Source organism: Anomaloglossus baeobatrachus, chromosome 6 (genome assembly GCF_048569485.1).
Source record: "Anomaloglossus baeobatrachus isolate aAnoBae1 chromosome 6, aAnoBae1.hap1, whole genome shotgun sequence".
Lineage (NCBI taxonomy): Eukaryota > Metazoa > Chordata > Amphibia > Anura > Aromobatidae > Anomaloglossus > Anomaloglossus baeobatrachus.
The window spans coordinates 548,321,804-548,344,339 of record NC_134358.1 but is presented as its reverse complement, the minus strand read 5'-3'; the positions used below and the strand labels follow the sequence as shown (position 1 = coordinate 548,344,339).

Sequence of the window (22,536 nt, the reverse complement as noted above, 5' to 3'; positions counted from 1 at the left end):
GTATCTGCCTAGGGTGTGTGTGTGTGTGTTGGTATGTTTGTGACCACCTGGCTAGTCCAGGGCGTCACATTCCCCCTTGGTAAAATGCAGACCGTCCGCGGGCTGCCCGTCCATCACCGGTTTTATTTTTCTCAACTGAAAAAGATAAATAACATTTAAAACATTCAACATATGTATATTCAGGTCTTCCCTTATGGGAGGTGCATTGCTTTAACGTTTCAAATATTGAACAACTTTATTGAAACGGACGGGTTCATGGTCATCCGCTCCCTCACCCAAATAACCTGATCCTTGATGCTGCCCCTAAGAAACGGGCAGCACCCCTTTACCCCAGTCCTGATCCAGGATACCCGAGCGGGAACGGGTACGGTGTCTCGCACCCGACTGTCACTTCAGGGAACCCCACGTCCAGGGGGGACCCCTGACCCCCGGAGGATGGCCACCGGTCCTGGTGGTTGCCGGGCCCCAGCCTGCTCTGCTGCGGGCCCTTCATCCAATCTGCCTCTCCGGAGGCGGCACGGACGGAAACCAGCCCACAACACTATTTACAGGCTCACAAGTTTGTGGGTGGCCTGCCAGTTCTCGGCCATGTCCATGAGCAGTTCCTCATGTGGGTGGTGAACACATAGAGTCCCTCTGGGGACAACTTGCCGGCAACAGCTGGGATAATCACGTAGATAATCAGGTGAAACTTCGGTTGATTTTGATTCACTCATTCAAAAACAAGATGCTGAGGGTCCCAACGGGGACAACTTGGTTGCAACGGAGGACCGCTGCCACTATTGCTCGCTTTCGTACTCCCCACCCGGCTCCAGGTGAAGAAACACGGGTTCCAGCCCCTCCAGCGCATGGCAGGTGCGACGAGGAAGGGCTGCCCGGCGTCCATTATTTCCGCTCCGAGGGATGTAAGTGGCCTCCATGTCATACAGACCAAAGATTCCCTCCTCCTCCGAGACAGGCTCTGTGTCAGCCCCCGAGCCGCTGTCATCTGACTCCAGGGGGCTAACGACGGGACCGGGCAGGACAGCAATGGTTTCTAACTGAGCCCACACTTGTGGTTCCTCAGTGGCAAGCGATCCGTCATCGGTCTGCGTATGGAGGCCCGCCATCGGTTCTTCTAAGTCAACCGCTCCAGCTATTGATTGGCTGGCGTCCTCTCTGGCCTCCGGGCCCTGGCGGGGCAGCACGGACTCTGCCACCTCCATCGGGGACGGCGTCCTGAGCGGGGCTGTGCGGGCGGCCAGCACAGGCGATGGGGCGGGCCCTGCTGGGGCCAGTGGTAGACCGAGTCCTTCAGCCGCAGCGGCCGGTCCTTCAGGGACACAAGGGCGTGGGTCACTCACCAGCTCCTCTAGCATGGCCTCTATTTCATGCGCTCGCACGACCGCAGCCAGCTCCTCCATCTCAGCGGTCCAGCGATCCAGCAGGTCCCGTACTTGGGCCCGGTTACGACAGCACAGCAGCATCACTTGGGTTTGGTTACGACAGCACAGCAGCATCACTTGGGTTTTCAGCCACGCCGCCGTCCCGGGGGCAGGCTCCGGAAACTCAGGCCTCTCAGGTGGTTTCCCTGTACCTAAGTGGGGGTCGACCTAGGTTGGGGCGTGTGGACCTTCTGGGCCCAATGCCCTTATGGTAGGTCTGGCGGGTGGAGACCCAAGGGGAGGGGGGGGGTGCGGACATGTTGCAAGCCGCTTCCAGGAACCGGGTATGTTGCAGAGTCCTGGCGTCCCCGCATCCTATGCCCTCAGCTACATTAGGCAGGCTTTCACCCGCCCCCCTTGGTTCTTTCTAGCACTTCCGCTTGTTGGGGGCGGGGCTTCACTTTTGCGCCTTCCCTGCTCGAGAAAGACGCTCGAGCGGGAGATTTTCACGCCAAAGATGGCAGCGCTTTCAATTTTTCGGCCGGACGCCGCCAGCGGAGACTGCAAGACACACCTCTACTGGTAAGTAGATTGGTTCTATCCTGTTCGTGATGCCAAGTTGTCGCGGGCGGAGGGGACGCGCTCGCCACGCTCGGGTCCGGGGCTTCTGCTGCTGCTCGGTGGCTCGAGCGGTGGACTGGACCCGGGGACTCGAGCAGCGCTCCTCACCCATGAGTGAAAAGGGGTCGTTTGTTTAGGGAGATTGGTGATGATGGCACCACCGCTGCTGATAACGGGGATCCCGGGAGAGATGGTAGGGTGCAGCTGAGATGTTGTCCCCTCCGTGGGTAGGGGGGTTGGTGATCCCGGGGGCCCGGTGGTAGTAACGGGGAGGCCGGATGGCTGGGGTGCAGGGTGCAGGGGCAGCGCGGTGCAGGATGGCTCTGGTGTACTCACTCCGATAGACAATGACAGAGTCTCTGGTAAACCAAACGGCTGGATGGACGGGTCCCGCAGCCGGCTGCAGTGTTGTTGTTGTGCTCTCCCCAGACGGCTGATGGTGGCTGTCTTTCCCTGCACCTTTTAGTAAGTTCTTGACTCCTGTGGTTGCCCACCGGTAGTCCTCTCCCCGGCGTATAGGTGCCGTAGGAGCCCATGTTGCCCGCAGGCGCTGGCCCTTGGATCTCTAGCCTGTGGCGGTGGCTGTATATCCTCTCTGGGTGGACGGTTGCCTTCAATCGGGGCTTGGTAGTTGGAATACCCCTGGGGTTCCTGTCACATTCGGATTTGACTATTGACGGCGGCTCCAAGCCTGGTCGGGGTCCGATGGCCCTGCCTGTGTGCTTAGCTTCACTCCGTTCCCCGGTCCGGTACCGGCGGGCCGTCGCCCGACCCCGGTACTTACGGCTCAGCGGAGTTCCACTAACTCCTGCAGACGGCCACCACCGTCTGCCAACCTTGCTGTTAGGGGTACTTTGCACGCTGCGACATCGCAGGCCGATGCTGCGATGCCGAGCGCGATAGTACCCGCCCCCGTCGCAGCAGCGATTTCCTTGTGATAGCTGCCGTAGCGAACATTATCGCTACAGCAGCTTCACATGGACTCACCTGTCCTGCGACCGTCGCTCTGGCCGGCGACCCGCCTCCTTGTTAAGGGGGCGGGTCGTGCGGCATCATAGCGACGTCACACGCCAGGCGGCCAATAGGAGCGGAGGGGCGGAGATGAGCGTGATGTAAACATCCCGCCCACCTCCTTCCTTCCGCATATCCTACGGAAGCCGCAGTGACGCCGGTAGTGTGGCACCCCAGGGTTGCCACAGTAACAACACAAAGGGTTAACTCCCCACACACAACACCAAGACCTCCTGGCCAGAAGGGGGAGACCAAGCTGCTTCCCTGTACATTCTGCTGGGGGGAGGAAATGGTCAGGAGTAGTTTCAGTTTGGAAGTTCAGTGCAGAGCACTGAGGAGAAAGGATCTGAAGGTTGGAAGCTGGCTTTAGCTCACCTCAGGATCCACTGACCAATTCCAGGCCTAGCTGAGGGTCTGAGGAAAGGAGAAAGAGTACACAGAGGAACATTCCTGGGAGGCAGAGCATTGCTGAGCTCATCCCAGTGGAGCACACAGACGGATGCTGGATCCGAGACTGCAGGTTACATACTGCATAGTTACCACCAGAGAAGTGAAGATTCCAGATCTTTCACCTGTACCACAGACACAAGCAACAAGCGCAGAGTTCAGGAACATACAAGTAAGGACTCGAGTTGCCTGTCAGGTCGGTACCTAGGAGCAGAGCAGAGCAGAGCCGGCTGCATAGTTCACTTAGCAGCGGGGCCACAGACACACAGTGCAGGCAAGGAAGCCAAAACGACCCGGCTGGGTGGGAGAAACCCTGAACCCCTCACAGACTCCGTGGACAGTACTCTGCTGAATACCATCATCAGTAAAAGACAACGAAACTGCAAAACCGTGAGTCTGCCTGTTTATTGTGCTCGTGTTCTGCACTCCCCCCATAGACTACTATCACACTGCCCCGGGGAAAAGGCTCTACCCGTGGGGAGCCGTCCCATCTCAAGCTGCCTTCCATCACCCCGGAGGTTCTGCAGCAGCGGTGGTCATCTCTGATCACATTCCACGGGTGGCGTCACGAACATAACCCCCCTTTTTATTGTGGAACCAGGGAGCACAGACCGGGTCACGACACCGTGATCCCCTTTCCAGAAGCGACCCTTTGGCCCGGTTCTGGGTATCCCCTTAACCCCTGGCGACACAACTTTGGCGTCACGAACAGGATGCGGACTGGACCCGGCTGCAACCCGGGTGACGTGTGCCTGTAAAGACTTATTTATTGCATCGCATAAAAGACTTGCACTGTGAATTGTTGCAACAAAGAACGGACTTTAAACTTTGCAAAGATACCTGGAAAAATCCAAAAACATCATTGGTAAAATTTTCCAGGCGCCATCTTTAATCACGCCATTACCTGCTATGCGCGGGAAAACATCGCGCCTAAACTAAGACTCCGCCTACCGCTTGCAGAGGAGGTGCTGCGACCCGAACGGAAACGCAGAAAAGTGTCCCAGGCTTGCTGTCAAGAAGACTGGTGAAATTAACTAAGGGGGCGCAAAGATGTCGCAGCAGGGAGACGCTGTTGTACCCGGCGGTGCAGCGGCACCTATCATGCCGTTCCTGATGCCGTACACCCCGGGTGCAGTGTGGCTGCCGCAGTACTCAGGTGAGCCCAACACACTTAATGACTTTATCGGAAAGCTAAAAATCTACTACAGCATGTACCCCCTGACAGAAGCCCAGCGTGTTGGTATGCTTATGGGACAGTTAACTGGCAATGCCCAGCGGGAGGCTACATCCTGGCCGGACGATGCAAAGGACACTGTAGAGCATATAATAGCTGGACTAAAAGCAGCTTTTGAATCCACTGCTGGCAGCCGGGCTAAAATGAGGTTCTTTGGATGCAAGCAAAAACCTAGAGAGAGCGCAAGAGACTTTGCCTTAAACTTGCAGGAGGCGCTCAGAGCACTTAAATTAGCAGAACCTGCCTTAGCCCCTGGAGCAGATAAGCTGCTGATAGACCAATTCCTGGATGGACTCTCATCCCCTTCCCACCGGGGACAACTGAGCATGATGGTGATCCAGGATCCAGGACTAACATTTGCCCAGCTAAAGGATAGAGCCATCCGCCTCCAGCAGGTGGAGGAGCCGCAGGATATAGACTCTGTTCAACACCTTACAGTGGCACCCCAGCAGCCAGTAGTGCCGGTGACATCGGCCATGTCAGCGGCTGCTGCTAACCACCTGGAGCCGATCACTAATGAGGCTCTCCATCAAAAGCTTGAAGCCCTTACAGACACTGTTGCTTCCATGGCTAGAATCGTCCAGGAGCTGCGTGGATCCAAGTCTGCACCCAAGATTGAGCTGGCGACCAGCAAGGAGGATGTCCCATGGATGAGGCCTAGGAGATACCAAGCGACGAGAGGACGACCCAGCGACCGCTACCAGCCGGATGGACAGCCCATTTGCCGCCGTTGCAATGAGCCAGGTCACTTTGCCCGTGAATGTGCTTTAAATGGGGATCCCCTGGGGAGGCGGGCCGCTCCTCAGGAATGAACTCTCAAGGCCCTTCACCCTGGCACGACAAGTATGTGGGGGGACGTCCAGTCATCCCCATCGTGCTGGATGGCATTCCGCTCAACGCCTTGCTGGACACTGGTTCCCAAATATCATCAATTCCGCATGTCCTTTATAAGAGGTACTGGGCTGATTCAGACGTTAGCAGTGGTCCATCTAATGTTGCATTGAATATATGGGCTAGCAATGGTGAATTAGTACCACAGGTTGGTTTCAGAGAAATGACCATTAAGATTGGGAGAGTAGAATTGCAGAATCAGGGTATTATCATTGTTGATGTTGACCGACAAGAACGTGAACCAACTATGCTGCTAGGAATGAATGTAATTGAAAATTGTTTTGCAGAGGTAATTACTGTCTTGCAGCAGATCGTCGAGACTGCCAAACCTGGGCAACAGAGACTCCTGCAGAAGGAAATTAAAGCCTTGATGCTGAAGCAGCAGGTAGAAATGTCAGGAGGTGAAATTGGCAGTGCAAGGGTAAGTGACCCAATACCTATTGTAATTCCTCCCAAAACAGAAATGCTGGTCTGGTGTAGAGCCGCAATAGGCATCAGAGGGCGAGACTATCAGGCCCTGGTAGAACCCGTGTACTCAGACAGTAGGCCCACTGTATTGACGGCCAGAGGAATAGTTGAGGTACACAGGGGGAGAGTGCCAATACGCCTTCTAAATTGTGGGGAAGATGAGGTCACCCTACCAAAGTATGCTACCATGGCTAAGCTATATACGGTTGATAACAACGCCATCACCACCGTTGAGCCCTTGAAGCCGTCAAATCAGGCGGAGGACAATGGCTCAGAGGGAAAGCTGGAGGATTGGTGCCAAAAGCTACATGTAGGTGCCGATTCTACACCCTCCCATCAAAAGCATGGAGTATACCGAGTAGTGAAAGAATATGAACAAATATTCAGCAAACACCCATTAGACTTTGGGCAGATCAAAGGGGTAGAGCACACTATACCCACAGGTAACCATCCACCCATAAAGGAGAGGTATAGACCAGTACCACCAGCTCACTACCAATGCGCCAAAGACATGCTCAAAGAAATGAAAGAAGCAGGGGTAATAAGAGACAGTTGTAGCCCCTGGGCAGCCCCACTAGTGCTAGTTAAGAAAAAAGATGGGACCATGAGGATGTGCGTAGACTACAGACGGATCAACCGCATTACACACAAGGATGCATACCCATTACCTAGGATAGAAGAGTCATTGGCTGCATTAAAATACGCTACTTACTTTTCCACCCTAGATCTGACTAGTGGGTATTGGCAAGTTCCTGTGGCAGAGGCTGATAAGGAGAAGACAGCATTCACCACGCCGATGGGCCTCTGTGAGTTCAATTGTATGCCGTTTGGACTCTGCAACGCACCTGGAACCTTCCAGCGACTGATGGAGTGCTGCCTAGGACATAAGAACTTTGAAACTGTCCTCCTGTACCTGGATGACGTCATAGTCTACTCCAAGACCTATGAACAGCATCTACAAGACCTGGCAGAAGTGTTTGAAGCCTTATCCGGATACGGCATGAAAATCAAGCCATCCAAGTGTCACCTTCTAAAGCCAAGGGTACAGTACCTGGGACATGTCGTGAGCTCAGAAGGGGTAGCACCAGATCCTGAAAAAGTTACCGTGATAAGAGATTGGCCGAGACCCACCAGCGTGAAAGAGGTGAGGCAATTCCTGGGACTGGTGGGCTACTATAGAAGATTTATAAAAGGGTTCACGAAGCTAGCAGCTCCCCTACAAGACATCCTGGTAGGACAGTCAAAGAAGTCTGCAGCCCGAAATCCTCCTTTCCAGTGGAGTGATGAGAGAGAAGAGTCCTTTAAGAAGTTGAAGTGGGCACTGACAGGAGAAGAGATCCTGGCATATCCAGATTACCATCAACCCTTCATTTTGTACACGGATGCCAGCAACGTAGGACTGGGAGCAGTATTGTCTCAAAAGCAGGAAGGCAAAGAGAAAGTTATTGCCTTTGCAAGCAGGAAGCTCCGGCCTACAGAAAGAAACCCAGAGAATTACAGCTCCTTCAAGTTAGAACTACTGGCAGTAGTTTGGGCTGTAACAGAGCGTTTCAAACACTACCTAGCAGCTGCAGAATTTACCATCTTCACTGACAACAATCCGTTGACCCACCTGGACTCTGCAAAATTAGGTGCGCTGGAACAGCGATGGATAGCCCGACTGTCAAACTACAACTTTGTCATCAAGTACAGGGCAGGCCACAAGAATGGGAATGCAGATGCCTTATCCCGGATGCCACACTCGGGGAACGTAGAAGAGGAACCGGAGGGACTGGAAGAAATTGAGCTGCCGGCCTTTCACCGTCCTAAGGTGGGACAGTATCAACCGAGTGTCTACCAAAAACAACAGCAGGCAACTCTCAACCCATTGGCACACCACGGATGGGCTGAAACACAAGACAGTGATCCAGCTGTGAAGCTAGTGAAAGAACTGCTTACACAACAAGGTGCATACCCTAATCAGAATGCCCCAGCTGAGACACAACATCTCTGGAAAGAGAGAGGTAAATTGTTCCTGTACCAAGGGAAGCTCTGTAGAAGGCACACCAATCCAAAAACACATGAGTTGGTCTGGCAGATCATCGTGCCCAAGAGAGACGTCAAGATGGTTCTGGAAGCTTACCACGACGGTGCTGGTCATTTTGGTTGGAAAAAGTTGGAAGTGCTCTTAAGAGAAAGATTCTACTGGGTTGGCATGAGAAAATCAATTGAAGATTGGTGTAGAAAATGCGGACCGTGCAACCTCAGAAGAAAGGATCAACAGAACCAGAGAGCTCCACTCCAGTCCATAGTAACCAAGCAACCACTCGAGCTAGTCGCATTAGACCACGTCAAGTTGTCACCAAGCCGGTCCGGCTATGTCTATGCCTTAACCATCGTGGACCATTACTCACGCTTCTTAGTGGTGGTACCCGTGAAAGACCTTACAGCTAGAACAGCAGCTAAAGCATTCCAGACGTACTTTTGCAGACCCCATGGTTACCCAGAACAAGTCCTTGCAGATCAAGGTCCAGCTTTCGAATCACAGATCTTCCAAGAATTCTGCAACATGTATGGCTGTAAAAAGATCCGCACAACAGCATACCATCCCCAAACAAATGGCTTATGCGAGAAGATGAACCATATTGTGATTGACCTGTTGAAGACCTTACCAGAGTCAGAAAGAAATCAATGGCCAGAGAAATTGCCAGACTTGGTGGACTTGTACAATCATGTCCCGGTGAGTTCTACAAACTGCACCCCCGCTTACCTTATGCGTGCAAGGCCCGGTAAACTGCCAATTGATTTAGATATGGGAATTCTGAAGCCAGATGCAGAAGTTCAAGAATCCAATTGGGATACCCTACGTCAGCAGCAGTATCGCCAAGTACAAGAGTGCGTAAAGAAAAGTCTCCAACAAGCTAGGGGAAGACAGGAGAGAAACTTCAACCAGCATGCTCTAGCAACCCCATTGCAACCTGGTGACCAAGTTCTCAAGAGGAAACGGCGCACAAACAAATTGGATAATCAGTGGGAAACCACCCCATATACAGTCTTACCATCCAGTATGGATAATCCCAAAGTGTGTCTCATCAGTAAGGATGAAGGAAGGACATCAGCTGTCGTGTCAAGAGATCAACTCAAACCGTGTCCTGAAACCCTGAAGACACCAGATGTCACCTTACCCTTACAGGTACAACCTGTCAAGAAGGAAGAAGATGTATTCCTTACAGTCTTTGGAGATTTCCCAAAAACATGGCCAAATTACTATGGAGCAGTAGTAGTCCCAATGATCGCCTTCCCTCAAGTGGCAGAACCACCATCAGAACCCATACCGCAAGAAGTCTCAAGACAAGAAGAACTGGAAGTCGAAACCTTAGAGGAAGAACAGATTCCTGGTCCCAGTGAGCTTGCCAGTCCTACAGTCAGTCCACTATCCTCACAAGTACCAGAAACACCAAATAGGTACACTTCCACCCACACCATTATGCTAAGTACACCCAGTACACCAGCAGTACGCAGGTCACAGCGTAGTACTCAGGGTCAGATACCAGCAAGATATAAAGACTAATGTGGAATTGCATATAAAATGTACATATGTTATAATGTTTATATGAAAAACCGTAACAGTTTAGTGTACAGAAAAGGTGAGAGAAGAGTGGTGTAAGGTGGCAGCATGGAGAGTTACAACTTGATCACAATGTTGGTGGCCCGAGGGCCGTGAGGTCTACTGCACTTACGACCAGAGTAGAGACACCTTTAAGAAGTGTTTGTTGATTGAAATGTTTATATAATTGCAACGTTAAGACCAAAAGCCCAGTACCTACAGAGACTATACTGTATGAACACTTATATATTTTTGAACATTTTGGACTCTTTTTGAGCTTTAAGGTTTTTGTACTTTTTCCTTTTGAGACTCTGTATATATATAATTGTTGTGATAACTTGTTTGTTTCACAGTCCCGGAGTACTGTTCTTCACTAAGGGGGAATGTGGCACCCCAGGGTTGCCACAGTAACAACACAAAGGGTTAACTCCCCACACACAACACCAAGACCTCCTGGCCAGAAGGGGGAGACCAAGCTGCTTCCCTGTACATTCTGCTGGGGGGAGGAAATGGTCAGGAGTAGTTTCAGTTTGGAAGTTCAGTGCAGAGCACTGAGGAGAAAGGATCTGAAGGTTGGAAGCTGGCTTTAGCTCACCTCAGGATCCACTGACCAATTCCAGGCCTAGCTGAGGGTCTGAGGAAAGGAGACAGATTACACAAAGGAACATTCCTGGGAGACAGAGCATTGCTGAGCTCATCCCAGTGGAGCACACAGACGGATGCTGGATCCGAGACTGCAGGTTACATACTGCATAGTTACCACCAGAGAAGTGAAGATTCCAGATCTTTCACCTGTACCACAGACACAAGCAACAAGCGCAGAGTTCAGGAACATACAAGTAAGGACTCGAGTTGCCTGTCAGGTCGGTACCTAGGAGCAGAGCAGAGCAGAGCCGGCTGCATAGTTCACTTAGCAGCGGGGCCACAGACACACAGTGCAGGCAAGGAAGCCAAAACGACCCGGCTGGGTGGGAGAAACCCTGAACCCCTCACAGACTCCGTGGACAGTACTCTGCTGAATACCATCATCAGTAAAAGACAACGAAACTGCAAAACCGTGAGTCTGCCTGTTTATTGTGCTCGTGTTCTGCACTCCCCCCATAGACTACTATCACACTGCCCCGGGGAAAAGGCTCTACCCGTGGGGAGCCGTCCCATCTCAAGCTGCCTTCCATCACCCCGGAGGTTCTGCAGCAGCGGTGGTCATCTCTGATCACATTCCACGGGTGGCGTCACGAACATAACCCCCCTTTTTATTGTGGAACCAGGGAGCACAGACCGGGTCACGACACCGTGATCCCCTTTCCAGAAGCGACCCTTTGGCCCGGTTCTGGGTATCCCCTTAACCCCTGGCGACACAGTAGGAGATGTTCCTCGCTCCTGCGGCTTCACACACAGCGATGTGTGCTGCCGCAGGAGCGAGGAACAACATCGGACTGTCGCGTCAGCGTAATCATGGATTACGCCGACGCTGCACCGATGATACGATTACGACGCTTTTGTGCTCGATAATCGTATCATCGAGCCTTTACACACTACGATGTCGCATGCGATGCCGGAAGTACGTCATTTTCAATTTGACCCCACCGACATCGCACCTGCGATGTTGTAGTGTGCAAAGCCCGCCTTAGTGTATGAGCTCCAACCCAGACACCTAAGTGTTCACTCCTCTCACTTTCTCCTCCAAGACTAGACTGTCACTTTTCCCGCCTCCAGGCCTGTGAACTCCTCGGTGGGTGGGGCCAACCGCCTGGCTCCGCACCACCTGGTGTGGACATCAGAATCTGGAGGGAGGCAACAAGGGTTTTGTGTTTGGCTGGTGTATCTGCCTAGGGTGGGGGTGTGTGTGTTGGTATGTTTGTAACTACCTGGCTAGTCCAGGACGTCACAAAAGCACAAAGCAGAAGTTAGCACTAATTACAGTTAATAATTGCAATGTGTACAAAAACATGAGTTAAGCCCAAAATCTTGATAATAGTTATTATTTCCATGCATTGGGAACATTGCACACGGTTTCCTAAATCACGTCTTTATTAATTAGCTTAAAAAATTTATAGAAAAACCAGCATAAGAACATGAGACAAACAGGCGGAAGGGACTGCCCTCCGTGTGCTGTAATTTTGGAACATGAGTGTTCTCTGTGTGCTATCCAAGATAATACATGGAGAACGGGAACTTTATGCTCACCTGTTCCTGGCGCTGCTGTCCGTGGTGCTGAAGTCATCCGCTCTGCGGTCTCCGACCCTGCTGACTCCCCGCTGCTGCTGCTTCCGGTCTTCGGTGCAGTGAATATTCATGAGCATAATGAGCGGGGGTCGGAAGTGTGACGCCCTGGACTAGCCAGGTAGTCACAGACATAACATCACACACACACCCCCTTCCCTGGATAGTTAACATCAGTTAAACAAAATCCTTGTTGCCTCCTCCAGGGTCTGATGTCCCCACCAGGAGGGGCGGAGCCAGGCGGTTGGCCCCACCCACCGAGGAATTCACAGGCCTGGAGGCGGGAAAAAGCAGTTAGTTCAGTTTGGAGTGGAGAGGAGTTGAATTTGGAGTTCAAGTGCAGTGGAGAAGTGGAGTAGAGAAACTGTTAGTGTCTGGGTAGGAGCCCAGGCACTGTCAGCAAGGTCGGCAGATGGTGGTGGCCGTCTGCAGGAGGTGGTGCAAGTCAGCGGAACCGTAGGACCGGGGACGGGCGGTGGCCCGCCAGTACCGAGCTGGGGAGCAGATCTGCACCAAGCACAAAGGCAGGGCCATCAGACCCCGACCAGGCTAGGAGCCGCCGACAACAGTCAAATCCGATAGTGACCGGAACCCCAGGGGTTCCCTAACACCCAAGACCCGACAGAAGGCAACCGTCCACACAGTGAGGATAAAGAGCCACCGCCATAGGCTAGAAATCCAAGGGCCAGCGCCTGCGGGCAAAACGGGCTCCTTCGGTACATACACGCCGGGGAGCAGACTACAGTTGGGAAACCATCGGAGTCAATACATCTTACAGTGGGGCAGGGAAAGACAGCCACCATCAACCTGTCCGGGGAGAGCAAAGACACTGCAGCTGGCTGCAGGACCCGTCCATCCAGCCGTTTTGTTTACCAGAGACTCTGTGAATCTGTGCCTGAGTGAGTACAACAGTGCCATCCGGCACCGCGCCGCGCTGCCTCTGCAATCCTGCACCCCGGCTACCCTGCCTCCCCGTACCACCACTGGGCCCCGGGATCACCAACCCCTACCCACGGAGAGGGAACCAACATCCTAGCTGCTCCCTGCCATCGCTCCCGGGATCCCCATCACCAGCAGTGGTGATGCCCATTATCACCACGACCCGTGGGTGGCGTCACGGACTACCCCCCAAACAAACCACCCCTTTTCACTCGTGGGCGAGGAGCGCTGCTCGAGTCCCCGGGTCCGGCCCACCGCTTGAGCCACTGAGCAGCAGCAGCCCCGGACCTGAGCATAGCGAGCGCGGCCCCTCTGCCCGTGACAGATGCAAGTGACAGCAGCGGCAGAGACAGCAGCGCTGGAGACAGGCAGGTGTAGAAATTAATTTTATTTCACAGAAACGTGTTTTTTTCTGGTACGTGTCACACTGATGTCACAAGGAGCACATCCAAACAGTCTGTGTAACAGCCGTGTTGCCGCAGAAAAACCGACATGTCTACGTGTGGCGCACATGGACACACGTATGGTCCAAATGGACACACAGTACATGTGAAAATACGCTTGTGTGCGCAGACCCATTGATTATAATCAGATGGGAGAAATGGAGAGTAGGAGAGAGAGTGGGGGAGAGAGAATGGGAGAGATGGAGAGTGGGAGAGAGAGAGTGGGGGAGAGAGAGAGTGGGGGAGAGAGAGAGTGGGAGAGAGAGAAAGTGGGGGAGAGAGAGGTGGAGAGTGGGAGAGAGTGGGAGAGAGGAAGAGTGAGAGAGAGATTCAGAGAGGGGGAGAAACAGAGAGAGACGGAGAGCGGGAGAGAGTGGGTGAAAAGGAGAAAAAAGGAGGGAGAGTGAGAGAAGAGTGGAGTGGAAGAGTAGGAGAGTTGGAGAGATGGAGAGTGGGAGAGAGAGAGAGTGGGAGGAAGGAAGAGTGGTAGAGAGCGAGAGAAAGGGAGAGAGGGAGAGACAAGGAAAGAGGGAGAGTGGGAGAGAGAGAGTGGGAGGAAGGAAGAGTGGGAGGGAGAGAGTGGTAGAGAGCGAGAGAAAGAGGGAGATAGAGGGAGAGACAAGGAGAGAGGGAGAGTGGGAGAGAGGGAGGGAGAGACAAGGAGAGAGGGAGGGAGAGAGCGAGAGAGAGAGGGAGAGAGAAGGAAAGAGAAAGAGAGAGACTTAGTTCCTATCCCGGGCTATGCCGGGTACTACAGCTAGTTATAATGATAAATTTGTAAGTAGCCACAAATAACAGGAGATCTGTTTGGAAGCCTCCTCTGGAATAAACCAGCACACTGAAGCCGCGCCGCGAAAAACTTCCAACCTTGGAAACAATTAATTTAAATAATTTGCTGTCTTACCTATGTATATCCGTGATCAACCCAAAACCTGTTCTACAACATTCAAATATATGATTATAAGACAACACAACAAAGAGCAAATGAGGTGAACTGGAATTAAATTAGTCAAAGGAATGAAAAAGGTTAAAGCTGCTGTGCATTAAGAATGAATGCTCGATTCTTTGATATGGGACTTTAATCTACGCGTTTTGGAGTGAAACACCTTCATCAGGATCATCACATTTAGGTAAACTCGTAGTATAGAGTTGTGTGGCACCCCAGTGTCCAGGAGCCACAGTAGTGTTACTCTCTTCACCGGGGGTGATGCTATGCCTGGAAGCAAGGGGGGGGGGATCTCCTATGTTAGGTATACCAACATTCCACATTTCCTAACTCTAGGCCAGTAGGGGGAGCTCAAGGACCCATTTTGAGGGAAGCTTCTCTAAGCATGCTGGCCTGGAGGAGGGGTTCCTTACACACACACACACACACACACACACACACACACAGGAACAGAAAGTAAAACACCTCAGACGATCAGAGGCGAGCAGTACGGATGGTTGCTGAAAGAGAGCTGTCTCACCTAGCTCTCTCAGGACCAGGCGCAGCAAGCAGGACACCGGGGTCCTAGACTGTTGGGTGCTAAGCCCCATAAGTGAAGCCCGGAGGGCAGGAGATTTTAAGTCCCCTGGCCCACCAGAACACCCAAAGGTGAAGCAACAAAATAGAGCCCGGGGATGCAGCTATACAGGTGGTACCCGTGTCCAGATCGCGCTGCCCGCCATAAGGGAAAGGGCAAACAACAACAACTAGGAAGAGGGTCACTGTGCAGCTCCAAGCCACAGAGATTCACACACATAGCACCACAAGGAAGACCTCCAACCCACCTGGCAAGGTGAATCCCCTCATCGCTTCCAGGCTGACCGGGCCCTCATTATCTTCTGGACCAGACTCCCGGGCCTGTAATAACTGGCAAGTAAAAGTAAAGGAAACTACAGCCCCTGTGTTGTCCAGTTATTACCGGCTGCCTCAGTCCTGCACCCCAACATTAAATCACAGAGACTAAGACTCTCATCATGCCTGGGCCTGAGCTCTGCCTGTGGAGAGCTGTACCATCCTAACTGCGCTACCATCTGCCCCAGGCGATACCCTCCCGCAGCGGCGGCTCCTATATTAATCACATACCACAGGTGGCGTCACGAATAGAAACGCTCTCCCCCGTAAATAACCCCTGCACCCTCTTATTGACACCGCCGGGGTCACGGAACCGGGCCTGGCCACTGTGACATCCCCAACCCTACACCGGCCCGGTGACGAGTAACCCCCAAGACCCGGTGGGCACGTCAGTTACATATAAAAAAATCCAGCATTCATTCTTCATACACAACAACGCGGCCTTAACCCTTTCCATTCCTTTGGCTGATTAAAGTATCTTTGATACGGGGGGCTGTCTAATTTAAGGCTTTCTCCAGTGGTTGTATCTGACACAACCTCCCCAGGTGAGCAAAATCTTACAGCCTTCACCTTTTCCCACCACAGATCAGATCCTATTGCGCTTGTTTTTCTCCTCCTCTACCAACTGGAATTAAATTGGGATATATTGTGTGAGGTTACGGACCGAACTGATTAATCAAGACACCGGTGGGTCTACCGGTTTGAAAACCATTTAAAGGGAACCTGTCAGGTCCCATATGCGTTCTAACCTACAAGCAGGGTGATGTGTGGCCTAGAAACCACTTCCTACCCATCCCTGTGTTGTCATATTGTTTAAAATGAATGTATAAAAAAAGTTTTAGAACTTACATGTTCCCTATGTAAATGAGCAGAGGGACTAGTCCCCTGGACGTCGCTTCGCCCTGTAGGTGTGATACTATGGATTTACATAAGCGAAGTCACTGTTACCGCCTAGAAATCCCGAGCGTGCGCGCTTCTCATTCGCACAGCCTTCTTAGCCGGGTGCACCTTAGAAATATATCCTCTCCGTTTGGTCTTGGTTCCGTAGTGTACTTGAGCCAGGTCATGCACTGTGTCGAGTGTTTGTTTGCCGGATTTAGATGCGCTCTGCGCATAACCGGAACCTCTAACCTGGCTCAAGTGCACTGCAGAACCAAAGACCAAATGGAAAGGACATATTTGTAAGGTGCACCCGGTTAAGAAGGCTGCGCAAATGAGAAGTGTGCACATGTGGGATTTCTAGGCGGTAACGGTGAGATCGCTCATGTAAATCCATTACGTTGGGTCAGGATTGAACTGGACCCGGTCAAAGCGGGTGACGTGTGCCTTAAAGACTGTGCTTTATGGACTGTACTTTATTACTTGAAAAACTGCCACCATTTTTCTGTGAAAAATAACTGCGCCACAGCAGACCAAAAGATGCGAAAAGAAAGCCCTGCCCCCTGGGAGTATCCGGAATGTGAAACGAAACCGGAAGCAGGGAGTCCAGATGCCCTGCACCAGAATGCCTCCAGGACTGTATCCAGCAACATGTCTGTTCCAGGGGATCGTGCCAGCGTACCAGGTCAACCAGTGACCTGGACCGTGGAAAAGCTAGAGGAGTAGGTCTAGCGGCTGTGCTGGACTCTGCGAGCGGAACACCTGCAGCGAGTCGAGGAGTGGAAGGCGGAGATGATGGAGATGGTGGCAGCCACGCGGGCTCAAGAGAGTGGAGTGTCGCTTGACCAGGCTGCACAGACCCAGACACCGGGATCCATCCTCGACCAAGCCATGTCACCGCCAGAGCCAGGGAGACCAGAAGCGATTGCATCACCTTCTCTGCTGGAGAAGGGCAAAGTGGCACCAGCTTCCCCTGCCAGACCAGAAGCGGTCACATCACCTTCTCCGTTGGAGAAGGAGCAAGCACCTGATCCAGTGATGGCAGCCCAGGCGATAACGTCATCGGGAGCCACGGAGGAGGCCACCACCAGTGCTGACGACTGTCCCCAGATGCTGAACCCAGTCGCTGTCAGGGACCCAGCAGTGAGCTACCCTGAACCAGGTAGCGGGAAGCCAGCATTTGTCACCTGGGAGCGGGCACGGGTTGAGGAGGACACCGTGGGGGCTGCCAAGCTATTATCACCCAGCTGGCCCGGGAGCGGGAGCAACGAGAGGCCAGGGGGGGCGCAGGCGGAGGCCAGAGACCTCTAGGAGAAGCAACGCCTGCGGCTAGCCACCTACCGCGCCCAGGGCCTGAAGTACCAGGGTGTTGTGGAGCGTTTCAGCTTAAAAAGGGGATGGGGTTTCATCGCAGAGCCCGGCTTAAAGGAGGGAGTCTTCATCTCCCGCCGGGAGGTGAGACCCCATCTCCCCAGAGGACACCCTGACCGGGATTTGCGTGTGGGTGACAAAATGGCCTAGAGCCGGCACTATGGAGAGTGGGGGTGGTATGCCCTTGATGTGGAGGTCCTCGCTGAAAAGCCAGCCTCCGCTCCCACTTCAGCACCAGTCTCCCAGCTGCCACCAGGAGGAAGTGCAGGTGCACGGGACCAGTGCAGGCAGACTCTAAGTGCTGATCCCAGGAGGCCAAGTGACGCAGATGGCCCCTTTCCCAGACCCTGTTAACTGTTACCTGTTATGCTATACTAGTTTGTTTTGTTTACCGTTGAACTGTTCCTGAAAAAGTTACCAGTCAATGTTTTGATAAAATGGACCCCAGGCTGCAGGTCTGGCAGCAGCCCAAAACTCTTAACCTATAAAAAGTTGCACCAGTTGTGCATCACCAGAGTAACATAACATAGTAACATAGTTTCTAAGGCTAGTTTCACATTTGCGTTGAACGGCATCCGTCACATTGCGTTGTGTAACGCATGTGACGGATGCCTTGCAAAAAGTGTGATAATAAAGGCCACGGATTCCAGTGAAATAACGCATTGCGTTAAGTTTTCTTTGGCCGAGAGAGAGAGCACCCATCATCCCCGCACACAGCCCGACATCCCCGCACACAGCCCGACATCCCTGCACACACCCCGACATCCCCGCACACAGCCCGACATCCCCGCCACACAGCCCGACATCCCTGCACACACCCCGACATCCCCGCACACACCCCGACATCCCCGCACACACCCCCGACATCCCGCACACACCCCGACATCCCCGCACACACCCCGACATCCCCGCACACAGCCCGACATCCCCGCACACAGCCCGACATCCCCGCACACACCCCCGACATCCCCGCACACACCCCCGACATCCCCGCACACACCCCGACATCCCCGCACACAGCCCGACATCCCCCGCACACAGCCCGACAACCCCGCACACAGCCCGACATCCCCGCACACAGCCCGACATCCCCGCACACACCCCGACATCCCCGCACACACCCCCGACATCCCCCGCACACAGCCCAACATCCCCGCACACACCCCGACATCCCCGCACACACCCCCGACATCCCCCGCACACACCCCGACATCCCCGCACACAGCCCGACATCCCCGCACACAGCCCGACATCCCCGCACACAGCCCGACATCCCCGCACACAGCCCGACATCCCCGCACAGAGCCCGACATCCCCTGCACACACCCCGACATCCCCAGCACACAGCCCGACATCCCCGCACACAGCCCGACATCCCCGCACACAGCCCGACATCCCCGCACACACCCCGATATCCCCGCACACACCCCGACATCCCCGCACACAGCCCGACATCCCCGCACACAGCCCGACATCCCCGCACACAGCCAGACATCCTCGCACACAGCCCGACATCCCCGCACACAGCCCGACATCCCCGCACACAGCCCGACATCCCCGCACACATCCCGACATCACCGCACACAGCCCGACATCCCCGCACATAACCCGACATCCCCGCACACAGCCCGACATCCCCGCACACAGCCCGACATCCCCGCACACAGCCCGACATCCCCGCACACAGCCCGACATCCCCGCACACACCCCGACATCACCGCACACATCCCAACATTACCACCCCCATCTTCACGGCACACACCATGACATCACCGCACACATCCCGACATCACCGCACACATCCCGACATCCCCGCACACATCCCAACATCCCCGCACACATCCCGACATCACCGCACACAGCCCGACATCCCCGCACAGAGCCCGACATCCCCGCACACAGCCCGACATCCCCGCACACAGCCCGACATCCCCGCACACAACCCGACATCCCCGCACACAGCTCGACATCCCCGCACACAGCCCGACATCCCCGCACACAGCCCGACATCCCCGCACACATCCCGACACTACAGCCCTCATCATTCCTGCACACATCCCGACACTACCGCACCCATCATCACCGCACACACACACCGGCATTACCTCAGTGACGTCCCCGCTGACAGCGCCATTCACTTCAGTTGCTGCGTGGAGCTCACAGGAGCGGCGGTGTTCTACTGCCACTCCTGTCAGCTTCATGTAGCAGAGCAGGATGTGTTGCGGGACCTCTGGATTACGTCGGACCTGGAGGGGTATTTGGGGATTTTAATAAAGTGGTAAAAGAGGGTGTTTTTTTTGTCTTTTATTCCAAATAAAGGATTTTTTCGGGTGTGTGTGTTTATTTTCTTTAACTTACAGGTTAATCATGGAGGGTATCTCGGGGAGACGCCTGACATGATTAATCTAGGATTTAGTGGCAGCTATGGGCTGCCATTAACTCCTTATTACCCCGATTTGCCAACACACCAGGGCAAATCGGGAAGAGCCGGGTACAGTCCCAGAACTGTCGCATCTAATGGATGCGACTATTCTGGGCGGCTGCTGGCTGATATTGTTAGGCTAGGGGGCTCCCCATAATGTGGGGCTCCCCATCCTGAGAATACCAGCCTTCAGCCGTATGGCTTTATCTGGCTGGTATTAAAATTGGGGGGGGACCGCACGCCGTTTTTTTTAATTATTTATTTATTGTACTGCACGATATAGACACGCCCACCGGCGGCTGTGATTGGTTGCAGTGAGACAGCCGTCAGTCAGCGTGGGGGCGGCTCTGGCTGCAACCAATCATAGGCGCCGGACAGTGCAACACCACTTCCTCAGGAAGAGAGTTCCAGAGCCTCACTGCTCTTACCGTGAAGAACCCTCTTCTATGCTGGTGCAGAAATTTTCTTTCCTCCAAACGAAGAGAATGCCCCCTTGTTCTTGTCATAGTCCTTGGTACAAACAGATGATGGGAGAGATCTCTGTATGACCCTCTGATATACTTGGACATATTTATTAGGTCTCCCCTAAGTCTTCTCTTTTCTAGAGTAAATAGACCTAATTTTGATAACCTTTCTGGGTATTGTAATGCACCCACTCCATTTATTATTTTAGTTGCCTGCCGCTGAACCCTTTCAAGTTAAGTAATGTCTTTCTTGAGCACCGGCGCCCAAAATTGCACACAATACTCCAAGTGTGGTCTGACGAGTGATTTGTACAGAGGGAGAATGATGTTTTCATCTCGTGCCCCCAGACCTCTTCTAATGCATTCCATCACCCTATTTGCTTTGGTGCAGCAAATAGGGTGATGGAATGCATTATGAGAGTGCCTGACACTGGCCACTCCAATTTAGCTTCTTATTGACTAAGATGCCTAAGTCTTTTTCCATGTCTGATTTCCCCAGCAGTTTCCCGTTTAGTAAGTAATCGTAGCATCTGTTTCTCCTTCCCATGTGCAGAACCTTACACTTATCTGTGTTAAACCTCATTTGCCATTTTTCAGCCCAATTCTCCAATTTATTCAAATCCATCTGTAGTTGCAAACTGTCCTCCTTTGTGTTAACTACCTTACATAGTTTTGTATCATCTGAAAATACTGATATTTTACTCTGTAAGCCATCCACCAGATCATTAATAAATATATTAAATAGTAGGGGGCCCAATACAGAACCCTGTGGTACCCCACTAGTAACCCTGGCCCAATCTGAGTATGCACCATTAATAACCATTCTTTGTGTTCTATCACTAAGCCAGCTACCTACACCACCAGTGGACCCTGTTTAAGCACCGCCACCAAGGAGAGGCTGGTTGCAGGAAAGGTTCGGGACAGAGATGGTCTGGACCTGGTCACTAACTGAACCGGTGACCTGCCTCCTTAGAGGGTTCTGGGACCAGGATCTTTGGGTGGTGGGTGCAGCAAGGGGTACTCCAGTTGAAACGTTAAAGTGATGAATCTTCCCTGCATGGAAAAACCTGTTATGTTTTTACATGTTGAAAATAAAAGTGTAACCAGTTTCACTTGCAGCACGAGGACGTGCTGGAATTAACCAAGGGGGAATTTAGCGCCCCTGAAACCAACATGGTGCTACAAGGTTTTGCATCCTCACCAGGATGCAGGGCCTACCCCCTATGGCCCCAGGAGACCAGTGCCGGTAACACACCAGAAGCCAGGTAATCCTAGTTTTCCCCAACAATCCCCCATAAAATGGTGCAAAGCTAGGGTCAGACCAATGGATGGCCACCTAGAGGTGGAGCTAGTCCAGTCCACTAGTTGACCAGGTGGGAGGGGCAGACTGTGGAGAGTAGTCAGTCGCAGTTGCAGGAGACAGTGAAGGTGGAAGTGAGGAGACGTTCTGACTCGGGTTAACAGTAACCTGGTACCCAGGAGAGTAGTTGCCGGTGCAGTACGGTGGAGTACTCCCGGAACTACGCACCGACGGGGTACAGGACCCTAGGACAGGAAAGCGCTCCAAGCCAACCTGTTAACACCTACACAGCGAGGGGACCATCAAGGATCTTACTGACCCTAAAAATCCGAAGACTCAGTAGCAAAGGGAGAACTGGGGACAGGACCAGAGACTCCAACCCCACAGGACTCACGCTACCGTCAGGCGGACAGAAGTGGACAAACCACCGGATGGGGACCCCCAGTTGCTCTACACCACGGGGACCCCATTTACCAGAGACAGGTGCAGGGGAAGAAGGTACCAGAGTACTAAACTGGCACTGGAACGAAGGGGACCTGGAGGTGAAACCAACCAGCAGTGAGTAAAAACCAGTTTCACTAAACCTCTGTGTGGACTACCTTCTTCTGACGCTCGTCACATCACCATCCTCTGGGGCCCGACCATGCTTGCGCAGGCCTGTCTACCATCCAGGCTGCAATTAACACCAGCCCCAGTAGTGACATTCTGCAGTGGCGGCTCCATATATATAGCCGCAACACCGCAAGTGGCATCACGTATGAACATTAAACTAATCCCCTGTAAATATCCCCTTTACAAAAAGGGCCCAGGGCACGGAACCGGGCAACGGCCACCACAGTGACATTCCCAAGATACATACTGCCCGGGACCGAGTACCCCATATCCCTAGGCGCGACACTCACCAATGTAAGCCTCTTCTGTCTTGGTTGTGCTTTTATCCCGTTGCTCTCTTCTTGACAAATACTCCTAGAGCTTGTACCTTCCTTATATACATGTGCTATGTGGCAAATAAAAAATCCACACCTTGCCAAAAATT

General features: G+C 53.1%; 1 protein-coding gene across 4 annotated transcripts in view; it reads right to left on the bottom strand.

Annotated features, from left to right (window-relative positions):
- The window catches only part of LOC142244593 (1-aminocyclopropane-1-carboxylate synthase-like protein 1), a 111,190-nt gene that overhangs the window by 78,767 nt on the left and 9,887 nt on the right, over positions 1–22,536 (bottom strand). For 2 of the 4 annotated variants that reach the window (XM_075316844.1, XM_075316849.1), the window contains exon 1: positions 22,403–22,502. The exons of 1 other annotated variant lie outside the window; for it this stretch is intronic. The gene's annotated coding sequence lies outside the window, so the exon portion shown is untranslated. Of the gene's footprint in view, positions 1–22,402; positions 22,503–22,536 lie in introns of those variants that run through there. One more of the 4 variants, XM_075316845.1, reaches the window with a different exon arrangement.